This window comes from Prionailurus bengalensis, chromosome A1 (genome assembly GCF_016509475.1).
Source record: "Prionailurus bengalensis isolate Pbe53 chromosome A1, Fcat_Pben_1.1_paternal_pri, whole genome shotgun sequence".
Taxonomy (NCBI): domain Eukaryota; kingdom Metazoa; phylum Chordata; class Mammalia; order Carnivora; family Felidae; genus Prionailurus; species Prionailurus bengalensis.
The window spans coordinates 21,273,052-21,284,582 of record NC_057343.1 but is presented as its reverse complement, the minus strand read 5'-3'; positions in this window follow the sequence as shown (position 1 = coordinate 21,284,582).

The window sequence follows — 11,531 nt, the reverse complement described above, 5'->3', positions numbered from 1 at the left end:
GGTATTGCATACTGTATGATATATATTTATATATCTTTGTCTCCTATCCTTCTCTGAGCTACTTATTAGCATTTATTCTCTTGGAATCTTAGCACCTAGTTCAATACCTGGGATTTGGTACTTTCTTGGATGAATTCAGAAATAATTTTGAGGTAATGGAAAATGGAAGAATGATTTAGATTGAGGTTGGACAAAAGATAAAAATGTGAAGAACAGAGAAGGCAAGAAGTATTGGGTAGTAAGAGCTATGGTGGCATCTGAAGGGCCCTGGCCCAGTTGGGGGCATCAGAGAAAGTTGATATTTGAGGGAGTGAGGGAGTGATATTGAGGGAGTGATATTGAGTTGAGATTTGAAAGATGAATAGGCATTAAATAAGAAAAGTGGGGGAGCCTGAGGGAGCAACCTGGGCAAGGGTGCTGAGTGGCGAAGAAGATGACTTAAGAGATAGATGGTAAAATCAGCAAGACTTCATTATTTCATTCAACAACTGTTACATGACAGACATCCCTCTAGCTCTGGAGATGTGATGTCAAGAGAGATTCCAATATTCAAAGGGCTTATGATGGAAGGAGACACATAACAAACATGAAACAGATAATTTATTGATGGCACCAGAGGGGGAAGGGACAAGGATGCCTTCCAGGCGTCCCTTCCAGGCTCTAGGTTGGACAACCTGATGGGTGCTAGCACCATTATAAAGATAAGGAAGGCTGAAAGATTTGTCCTGGAAGAGCATGGGTTCAGTTTGGGACTGAACACGTGGATCTCAAGTAGTCAGTTGTATATGTGGATTTGAGTTTCATCGTTGTCTGGCCTAAGACAGACATTTTGAGATCATGTATGGATGTATGGATGGTAATTAAAGCCAAAGGAGTGGAGAGAACTGCACTTATGACCAAATGAGCCATGTATTTTACAATTCAAGGGACAAGCCATTTACATAGACCATAGTGGGCACAGTGTTTCCTGGCATTGTGCAGAGTAGTGGCCATGGATGTGGAAATGATGACACAGGGAAGGGATATAGAGTGAGAAGAAAAGTGAGCTTTCATTGAATAACTCCAACATGTAAAGGCCTGTCAGAGAGGAAAGAGCTATGAAAGGAGAGTGAGGAGAAGCAGCAAAGAGCTGGGAGGAAAACCAGGGGAGTGACGTCAGTGCAATTAAAGGAAGAGAGGGCTTTGAGGGAGGAGTGGTCATCAGGGTCAACTGCTGCTGAGAAATCTAGTAAGACAAGGTCTGGGCACATGAGCATCTCAGGTCTTGGTGGCCCTAATAAAAGTTGTTTTGGTGGAGTATTAAGTGTGGAGTACATTGGAATGAGTTGAGAAGTGAGTAGGAGGTGAAAAAATGCAGGCAACTGATGTGTCCTGTGATGTGACATTTGAAAGTGTCCTCACCCAGCCATGTAGGATGAGCTTCAGGTAGGGGTGGTGGTTCAGCTCAGAGGGAGGTGGTAACTTTGTAAGAACCCTAATTTGGAGGTGTTGAGCTTAGCAGTGGTTAGGTTTCTGAGCAATAGGTTTTTTTTCTTTCTCTTTCTCTGCCATTTTATTGTCTGGAATATGACACTGATTAGAATGGCAGTGTCTGAGGTGACGACAAGAGGGTGTTTTTGGAAAAGGGGCTGGAGTTTCCAGCACACACATTGAGTTGATTCTACTGTTATATTTGAACAGCACTAATAAATTGGGAAAACATGGTACAGACCACACACAACTTTTGGAAAGTCCTTCACTGATATAAGGAGCATATTCCTCAAACCCATTTGTTTAAAAATACCCTACTGTTCTTGCCCATTCTATCCATTGCCCTTTAGGGGGTATCAATCTTCGCATCACTTGCAGCTTATGTTGCTGCTCAGGCTTTTCAGTGATAACACCTGTAGAACTAGTGTTCCCCAGGTGAGGGTTAGTTTGGCGGGAGAGCCTGGGAAGCTAGTGGCCCTAGGACACGTCTGTTGGGGGCAGCAGCTCCCTCCTTTGCTCTTGTTCTCAAGGTCTCTGTGCATTGTCTCTATTCTTCAGGAGTGTTATCCAAGGATCTGCTCTCGGAATGTGTACATATAGCCAGAAGGCTCTTTAGAAAGCTCCTCAAGAATTGGGATTTATGCAGCTTTAGAAAAGGGTCTTTCCGATCCATTTCCAGAGACATTTCCTAGGAAATTAAAAAATCTCTTATAGAAAAAAATGGTTTTGCATTTCATGTAGGCCTGAGATAACCTATTGTCAAAATCCAGTTCATGTTGCAATATAATCACTGGAAGAAAAATAGGCTAGTTATAGCATCTCCAAGCAGGGAGCCTGGCACTAATTACTGCCTTCTTATTGCCTGTGTCTGCCAGATCTAACATGTTTTAACCTTATGCAGCATAGCTATAACACCGAATGTTACTGTCATTCACACAAAACTTGTGTACTCAGGAATTCACCACTAAGTACATTCAAACCATGTTAATATAACTCTGCACACACAAAGAGTTGATAACCTGAAAAAGTGAAGAATATATATAATGGTAATGTGAAACAAACAATTCGAGCTAAGGGAGATATTGTTTTGCTATCTCAAAAAGAGAGTAAGAGTCAACAGAATCTTAAATTTCACACACAGGTTCACTGGAAGCAGTTCTGCCCAGTTAGCACCCCCTGAGTTTGGAATGAATTTGCAATTTGGAAAAGGCATGGGGGTGGGGGCTCCTTCTGATTCTCTGGGAGCAACTGGGAAACTAATGAGAATGAGAGAAGCCTTGTCTTGAGGAATCCTGTTGACAATATGCCTAATAGAATAAGGTTAACATATATTTATTTTTTAGTCTCTGGATATTTCCATCTATTCTGGACTGTGTGTTCCTATTTGTGTTATTTTTAGAATGGAAGTCTCTTGAGAGTAAAGTATTATTCTTTCAAGGAAAGCACCACAACAAACAGCCTGATGGACTCTTATTCTTGTTCTCACTATTACTTTTACCACTTGCTTCTCTCGTATTCTCTTCGAATGGTCAAATGTCAAGTATTGCAGGCCTTTCCAGCCAGGAAGCATTAGTCTGCTAAATCAATGACAGTCCAGCTATCAGTCAGCTGAACCCAGAAAAACTATTACAAATTGTTGCTGCTGTGACATTTAGGGGACAGCATCCCAGCAATGCTTCTAAACAGTGCCACAGCCATTTGCAATCTCTCAAGCACTGATATCCTTGTCAGGGAATTTGTGGACTTGCACGTTTGGAACTTTCAAGAGATTTTTAAGCAGTGTTGCATGCATACAGTGTTTGGAAGTTAGGCAAAGAAGGAAGGCCTGTTCAGTATTTTTAAAAGTTGTTTTTGTAAAAGTGATTATAAAAGTCATATTGGTTTATTGCAGACAGCTTAGAAAAGAATATTAAAAGTCTTTCTTTTATGGACCCTATGTTTTTTACAGTCTTCGTGTAGTTTTGGGGTCTTGATTTCATGTCGATGTAGAACAAAGTATCTCACATCACTGCCCTCTGTGCTTTGCACCTCTGTTCCAGTTTTCTTTCCTTTCACAACATGATAAACAAAACCACATGTTACTTGTGTGGTCACGTTAAAGGAAAGAATATCTCACCAGAATAAAAGAATTACAAGTGAAATATAATAAACCCAGGCTTATTATGGTTTTTCTTTTCTAAGTTTTTCCTAGCAGGCCAGAAGTGGCCAATGTGAGCCAGTGGTCCTATCTCTAGCCATCTGTTCTCTTTGCGGGCTGCCCCCAAAGTTGGCTTTCAATCCACTGGAGAAAATTTATCCCAAACAACAGGATTTTTGATTTTCCAAGTTCCTTTTCAACTTCAGCTTGGCTTTATTGATGTTGAATATATTTATTCATTGTGTTTGCACTGGTGTTAAAGCTGTCTATGTGAATAGACTTGACCAGATTATGAGTTTACATTATTCCTTCTCCATAATTTCTCAGCAGCCATTTTCTTTTCCTAAATCCAGTTTGTAAAATGTTGTTGTACCCAGCAATTTTATTTGTCTTCAGACATGATTACATTTCTCCTGTCTTACACACACACACACACACACACACACAGACATTCACACACACCATCTTAGAAGAACTCTTTGGCTAATGTCTTTCTTATTTCCTTCTTGGAGCACAAGAGAATAAAGGTTATTAATATAAAAACACTTCCAGTTGTTAAGCCTGTCCCCATTCCTGACCAGGATCCTGCTTTTCTGGGCCTGGTGGAAGGAAAGTGAACTATCCAAGGGGCACCTGGGGGCAAGGTCTGGAAGAGAATTTGGGAAGAGAGGTTTGGGAGCAGTTATAGTCTGTGAAGGCAATAGAGGGAGAAGGAAGAAGGTGATATTAAGAAGTGTCCTTCATGATGTTTGTATTTTTTTGAAAACATTTTTGGTTGCATGAATTGGGATTCAACCAGAAGGATGGTGGTCTTATAAGTCTTAGAGAGATATATGTGACATATGTCGTATCTGCCCTTGTTTATTTTGCATGGGGTGAATGCATGTTATGGTGCAGCGGGGTTGAGGGGGTGGAGGGCTTACATATGCCACGCTTTCGGCTTTGATCCTCCAGATTTGTCGTGGATCCTTGGAGCTTGTATCAGATATTCTGACACAGGGGTATCTCCATGTTTCCTCCCATGCTCTGGCCTGTCCTCACTGCAGAATTCCACAGAGTTGTGCTAGTGCCATGAGAATAATACTGAAGCACACTTTCCAACCCTCTAAGCTGTGTGCTGTGAGTAACTTGACCACTGAGTGAATCGAGGAGAGCCATCTCCCCACTGTGTGTTCATGTGTTCTGAGTGGCCCAGTGCAAATGCGGCTTCCCTGACACTGACATAGAGGCTGGAACCAAGCTCTTGAAATGCTCTGATTAAAGGACCTAAGTAGGCACCATCTTTCTTTCTTGGAGTTAGTTCATGGTTTACCTGTAAACTGACCCAACGTGGCCCCCAAACAGGGCACCTCAGTCATTCCTGTTGATTCTTAGGTCACTCTTTGCCATCACCATCAAGATACCAGAGGATCCAGTGACTATGCTTGGGTTGACAGTCTCTTCCACCTTTACATCCTTGGTGACTCCCCTTCTTTCCCTCTCCATCATATCCATTTGGTGCAGTGTGGTTGGTTAGCTGTTTAGAAGAAGAAATGATAAAATTTCAATGGTTGCTCGCAATATCTAGGTGATTAACATACATAGCACATAAATATATAGCATATTATATACACACATACCACATATGTTTTGGTGTATGGAGTGGGGTGGTGTTTCACACATACACACACATATATATGTGTATATGTATATATATGTATGTATATGTATACATATATATATATATTCATGTATGTGTTGATATATTTTATATACCAATGTTTTTCAATATATGTGTATATACACTGTTATACTTATAAATAAATTTTCATAGTTTCTCTTCTATTTTCCATCTCGGTTTTTTATTGTTGTATTTTCTGGGAAACGTCTTGAATTTTGACTTCTAGCCCTTTTAATGAGTTTTCCATTTCTGCTATCACATTTTTGTTTTCTAAGACTTTCTGTTGTTCTTTGAAAGCATTAAAAATCAGGGTTTTTATTTTTACTTTTGTATTCATAAGTTCAGTATCCTCCCTTATCTCTTTGAGGTTATTACTGATAATTTTTTGGAAGTTTGCTTTTCCTGCAGAGTCTGTTTCTTCTAGGGTGTCTTTTCCTTTTTGTTTATTTTGTATTTAGCTTTTATAATAGAAGTTCTCCACTATCTGGTGTCCTAATTGCCTGCTCATATGCAGAAATGGGATATCAGGAGCAAATTGGAAACCCTTGTGTGTGGTATGCTTGAGGGAGATCTGACTGGGCTGTTTGTAGGTGGATTTTGGATGTTAATGATTAGGTTTTTTCTCTTGGGCTGGTTGGTGAAGGCTCTTCCAAACTCCTGTCAGGGAGTATAAGCCTGGCTGTTGGTGTTATGGGAGCTGAGTGAGAGAATAGCCTGGGAGTCTCAACATCTTCCTGCTTTTACTTCTTTTTCCTGTTTTCAGTGTGGTACACCCACCATCAATGGCTCTGTTGTCTTCCAACCTAGAGGCCTGTTTCTAGAGAATAAACCTTTGTCATCTGAGGAGAAGGTGGGAGAGCTGAAGGCTTTTACAGAAACGCATTTTAGCCTGTCCTCTTCCCCTATTTCCAAAGATGCCCAAACCTTTTGGAGGTTCTGAGGAATAAATCAGGGTTGCTTCTGGGCTTTTCCTAAATGCCAGGATAGGATTCAGCTTTCTTTCGTGATGTTAGTTACCATTTGTTTCATCAGATTTTTAGCTTCCAAAATATTTTTGTTGTTATCAACTGTCGCGTCTTCACATTTATCCTTACGGGCTTATGCTTTTAAGAAAATCTCTTTATTGTTATTTTACTAGGGTTCTGGGATGGAGTAGAATCTTAAGTGTGAGTCTAGTCCATCATTTTTAACAGAAATCCTTTTACAGAGATTTTATTTGTGTTTCTTTCTTTCTTTTTTTCCCCTAGGCTGACACCATGCTGTGCCCTCTAAGACTGGGGCATTGATGTTGGGCCAAGCTCATGCAAATGTTTTCACCTCAGACTGAATTATTTTCAACTGGTTTCTCACTCCAATCTCTCAAGCCAATACATTCTAGTTGAGTTGCCTCTGCTTATTTTTAGACACGACCCCAGAAGTCTGAATTCTAGCCATAGGCACAGTTTAGGCTCAATCTGGAACCCCTTTCCCTTATCAAAGACTTCTCTCTTGCTAGAGGGGTCAGAGTTGGGCTATTCAAATTGGTCATGGTGTTACACCGTTGGTTTGTTGATACAAGTACATTTTCTTTTGTGTGGGCATTAAAATCCTAGTTATGGGGCACTATACAGACACTGCATATTCTGGGGCTTACTAGTAGGAACCTGATGGGAGATATTCTGATTTTCTAGAATATTTGTTTCAAAAGATAACTTGTTATGGCAGGGGTATCATGCTAATACAAAAATATATACTGCAGCTATAAATACAAGTATTTTCTGAATTATATTGTCAAAGAAACATATGTGTTTACATGAACCTTTTTTTTTTTGGCCTTAGATGGCTGATAATATAATATAGTATTAAAAAAACAAATAATATAAAATCTAGAGAGATCTATATAAAAAGGAAGACTCCAGTACTTACAGTCTGCAGAAATCTTGGTCCCTTTGTATGACATAGTGTTGCCAAAAAGATATTCAGAGATGTTTCATCTTAATGTTTTCACACGTACATCAAAAGAATATGAATGCTTCCAAGATGTTAGTCTGTTTCATTGAATTTCACAGCTTTGCATCCCAAGTCAGGAAGCTGTATCGGAGCTGTGCTGATACACCAGAGTTAAATGCCAGGACACGCATATGCAGACACATATGCTGAACTGGGAGCCAGTATTCTAGCACTCAGAGGTATCCCATCCCAGACATTTCTCATCTAAATCCAGAGCTGAGGTGGTCCCTGCAGACAGACCTTCCCTAAACTTTCCCTCTGGCTATGATTTTGAGACTAATCATTTTACAGTCTCAGGTTGTAAGAGTATTGTCCATGAAGTTGAGACACAACACTTAATACATTATTTCCAAAGCGGAAGGCTGCAGTCTTTATTACCAATGGAGTGAACCATGGAATGTAGTAGTCGTGGCGGGCAAGTTTTTTGTCTGCCTGACATCTCTGTGAGTGCCATTCCTTCCCAGTTCTCCGGCCTTGAGTTCTGATGGAACTGACTGCTGCCACTGTACCCAGAGGTGGGCACACGATCCAGGATTGGGCCATCAGAATTCATTCATCTGACTGCTGTCATGGCTCAGGAGTGGACATCTGACTCAGCCCGCCCATCTCAACCCGTGCTGGGGCTCTTGCTGGAACTCTCAGGGATAAGGTGTCTTTTTGCTTGCTGGCTCATTAGCTGTAAGGACGGTATAAGTCTAAAGCTGCCAGTGGCCCAGTGCCAGTGCTGCTTTTGGGGAGAAGTGGTCTGAGAGTCCACACAGAGGAAGCAGGGCTAAGGTATGGAGGACAACAGTCAGATTCCTGATGATACTATTTGTACTCCAGTAATGCTTAAAACCAGGAATGCTCTTACCTTTCCTTTACAAAATTTTTTTAAATTTTATTTTATTTTTGAGAGAGAGAGACAGACATGAGCAGGGGAGGGGCAGAGAGAGAGGGAGACACAGAATCTGAAGCAAGCTCCAGGCCCTGAGCTGTCAGCACAGAGCTGGACGTGGGACTTGAACTCAGGAACCATGAGATGATGACCTGAGCCAAAGACGTACGCTTAACCAACTGAGCCATCCAGACGCCCCACCCTTACCTTTTCTAATTATGGGATTCCAATACGTGCTCCTTTTAAAAGTGCTGGTTTAATTGCATTTCTATACCTGCGATTGAAAGAACATTAACCCATATGGTTATATTGGTCTCCACCAACTATAATTTTTCTGCCGATCTGTGGACGTTGGTCAGATTTCAGATGGTAATCAAGTCAAATTATTCAAGTGGGCTGTCCGTGTTGAGGCATTTAACCTGATATTTGTTAAATCTCCACTTTGTAGTGTGTTAAATAACTATGAGCCAGCAGTAATCAACTGACATTCCAGCTGCAATGTCAGTTGCAGAGTCAGACTGGCAAATTGTCTTCCTCTCAGGGCTAGAGTCCTTACCTGTAAAATGATGATGAAATTCACAGACACACTGTGGTGAGTACGTCATACAAGTTGTTTATCTGAGTCCTGAATAGGCTTAACTATAGTAACAAAAGTGATTTTACTTTCAAGATGCCTGTTGACCTCTCAACTGATCAGGATATAGTAAGAATTTTCTCAAACTTTAATTCTGAAATGATTTATCTAAGCAGATTTGTCAGCATAAAATCAGAAAAATCCACATTGTTTTGTTCTTTTGTGTGGTCAGGTTACAAATATGACTTATTTATGAAATGTTGATAGCTAGTATTCTAGAGTTTTGGAGCGACAGTTCTTAAAATACTTCAAGAAAACAGTTTTAAAAACTCCCAATAAAAAATGATGTAATAAAACACATTGTTATTAAAATGAATAAATAAAAATAAGTAAATAAATAATTTTTTAAAAAGAATAAAAAATGGAAAAACAAAACAAAAAACACATTGTTTAAACAAATTTTTTTTAATGTTTATTTTTTTTTTTAATTTTTTTGATTTTTTTTTCAACGTTTATTTATTTTTGGGACAGAGAGAGACAGAGCATGAACGGGGGAGGGGCAGAGAGAGAGGGAGACACAGAATCGGAAACAGGCTTCAGGCTCTGAGCCATCAGCCCAGAGCCTGACGCCGGGCTCGAACTCACGGATGGCGAGATCGTGACCTGGCTGAAGTCGGACGCTTAACGGACTGCGCCACCCAGGCGCCCCTTTAATGTTTATTTTTGAGAGATAGAGAGAGAGAGAGAGAGAGAGAGAGAGAGAGAGAGACTGAGCATGAGCAGGGGAGGGGCAGAGAGTGGGAGACACAGAATCCGAAGCAGGCTCCAGGCTCTGAGCTGTCAGCACAGAGCCCGATGCGGGGCTCAAACTCACAGGCCGAGAGATCATGACCTGAGCCGAAGTCAGACGCTCAACCGACTGAGTCACCCGGGCGCTCCACAAAAAACACATTGTTAATGAAAATTGTTAGGTCTCCTAAAAGTATGCATAGCAAAAAAATCAAATCTATTGTAAATATGAATTAACTTGCCTAATTCTTTTCCAACCTCTCTTTCTATATGGTGTATGCTAGAACTTTTCCTATATAGTGTATGCTAACATTGATCTTCTGTTCTTCCCCTTATTATTCCTTTTCAAAAACAGGAGCACCTGGATGGTTTGGCTGGTTAAACCTCTGACTTTGGCTTAGGTCTTGATCTCATGGTTTGTGAGTTTGAACGCCACTTTGGAGTCTGCTTTGGATTCTCTGTCTCCCTCTCTCTTTGCCCTTCTCCCACTCTCTTTCTCTCAAAAATAAAACATTAAAAAATAGATTTTTGAGATATAATTCACATACCATAAAATTCACCCAGGCACGTGTACAATTCAATGATTTCTACCCCTTATTACCCAGAAAATAAACTGTACTCTGTTTCTTTCTGTCATTGCACTTATAAAAATCTATAATTACCTACTTACTTATTATTTATGCAACTGGGTCCCAATTTGGTGAGAAAAACTAATGTGTGCATTGGAAAGAGAAAGACCAAAAGAAACACAAGATCGTGATGAGTTTTATTTGCTTCTTAAAATTTTTTTTGTGTTTTCTAGAGTTTCTACAATTAGCTTGGGTTTTATTGTTTTTGTTTTTTAAGTTGATTTTTATTTATTTTGAGAGAGACAGAGACAGTGCTGGGGGTGGGGTAGATAGAGGCTATTGTTAAGAATCTAGCTTTTGTGTGTCTTGTGGGCACTCACAGTATTATTAAAATAAAGATAGAAGGGGAGGAAAGAAAGATAGGGAAAGAGAGAGAAGGGATGGCTGGCTGGATAGATAGTTAGATAATAGACAGAGACCGTATTTAAAAACAGTCTTCAGTCTCCTCATTCAAGCACCTATCTTGCAGATTTTAGCACTTTCCAAGTAAATCCTGTCACTAGGAAGTCGTGGGGTCACCAGAGCCAGAATTACAGGACCAGCACTGCCCAAATGCATTTCTGTGTCCTCCTTCCTCGACGAGGAGCCAGAACAGGAGTCCGAGCGGAAGCAGGCAGGGCTGATACTCAGCTGGAATGCAGCTGTGTGGCAAGCCAGCCCCTGTCCGTGCCATTGATTGGGTGCCGGTTCTGGTTGGTTGGGACCCTGTCCTAGTTGTTCCGCGTTTTCAACGTTTCCCCCTGTGGGGGCAAAGCTACCCAAGCCCATTCACCAACAGGCCAATCAACCGCATTTACATGCAGCAGCACGGCCACAGTCAACTTGTACTTGGGATGATAATTACAAAGGGTGGGGGTGGGGGAAGGAGATAATTGTAAGGTTCAAAGAGATAGTACCTTTTTTTGTGGTCAATTGGAACTGTATGTGGAGCAAAGAATTTGAAGCCAGAAAGCGGCTCTACATCTCATGGTGTCCTGATGTCTGCTCAGCTCTATTTTCACAGTATTTCCTGAAGCGAGACATGTTACCACCTCTTGTCTCTGCTACTCATTTTAGACACATACTGTAGATGAAAAAGATTTCTGAAGACAGGAAGTAGACAGATGACAAAATGCCCTTTAGTCAATCCTTCCAAATACAGACCCAGGCATCTGGCACGGTCCTCAGAGAGCTACCCTCTCCACGCCTCACTACACAGACAGGACACAGGCCCTGAGCCTGCGAAGCTCAGCACCAGGACCTGGTCTTCGCCTCTCACCTCTCAGTGGCGTACTTTCCACTGTGCCACGCCTTTACAGGGCTTGCATGTGGAGAAATGCGGCTTGTAAATTTCCCAATTATTATTTATTTCATGAATTTTACACTGCCCAATTTCAACGTGTATTTATTTTTGAGAGAGAGACAAA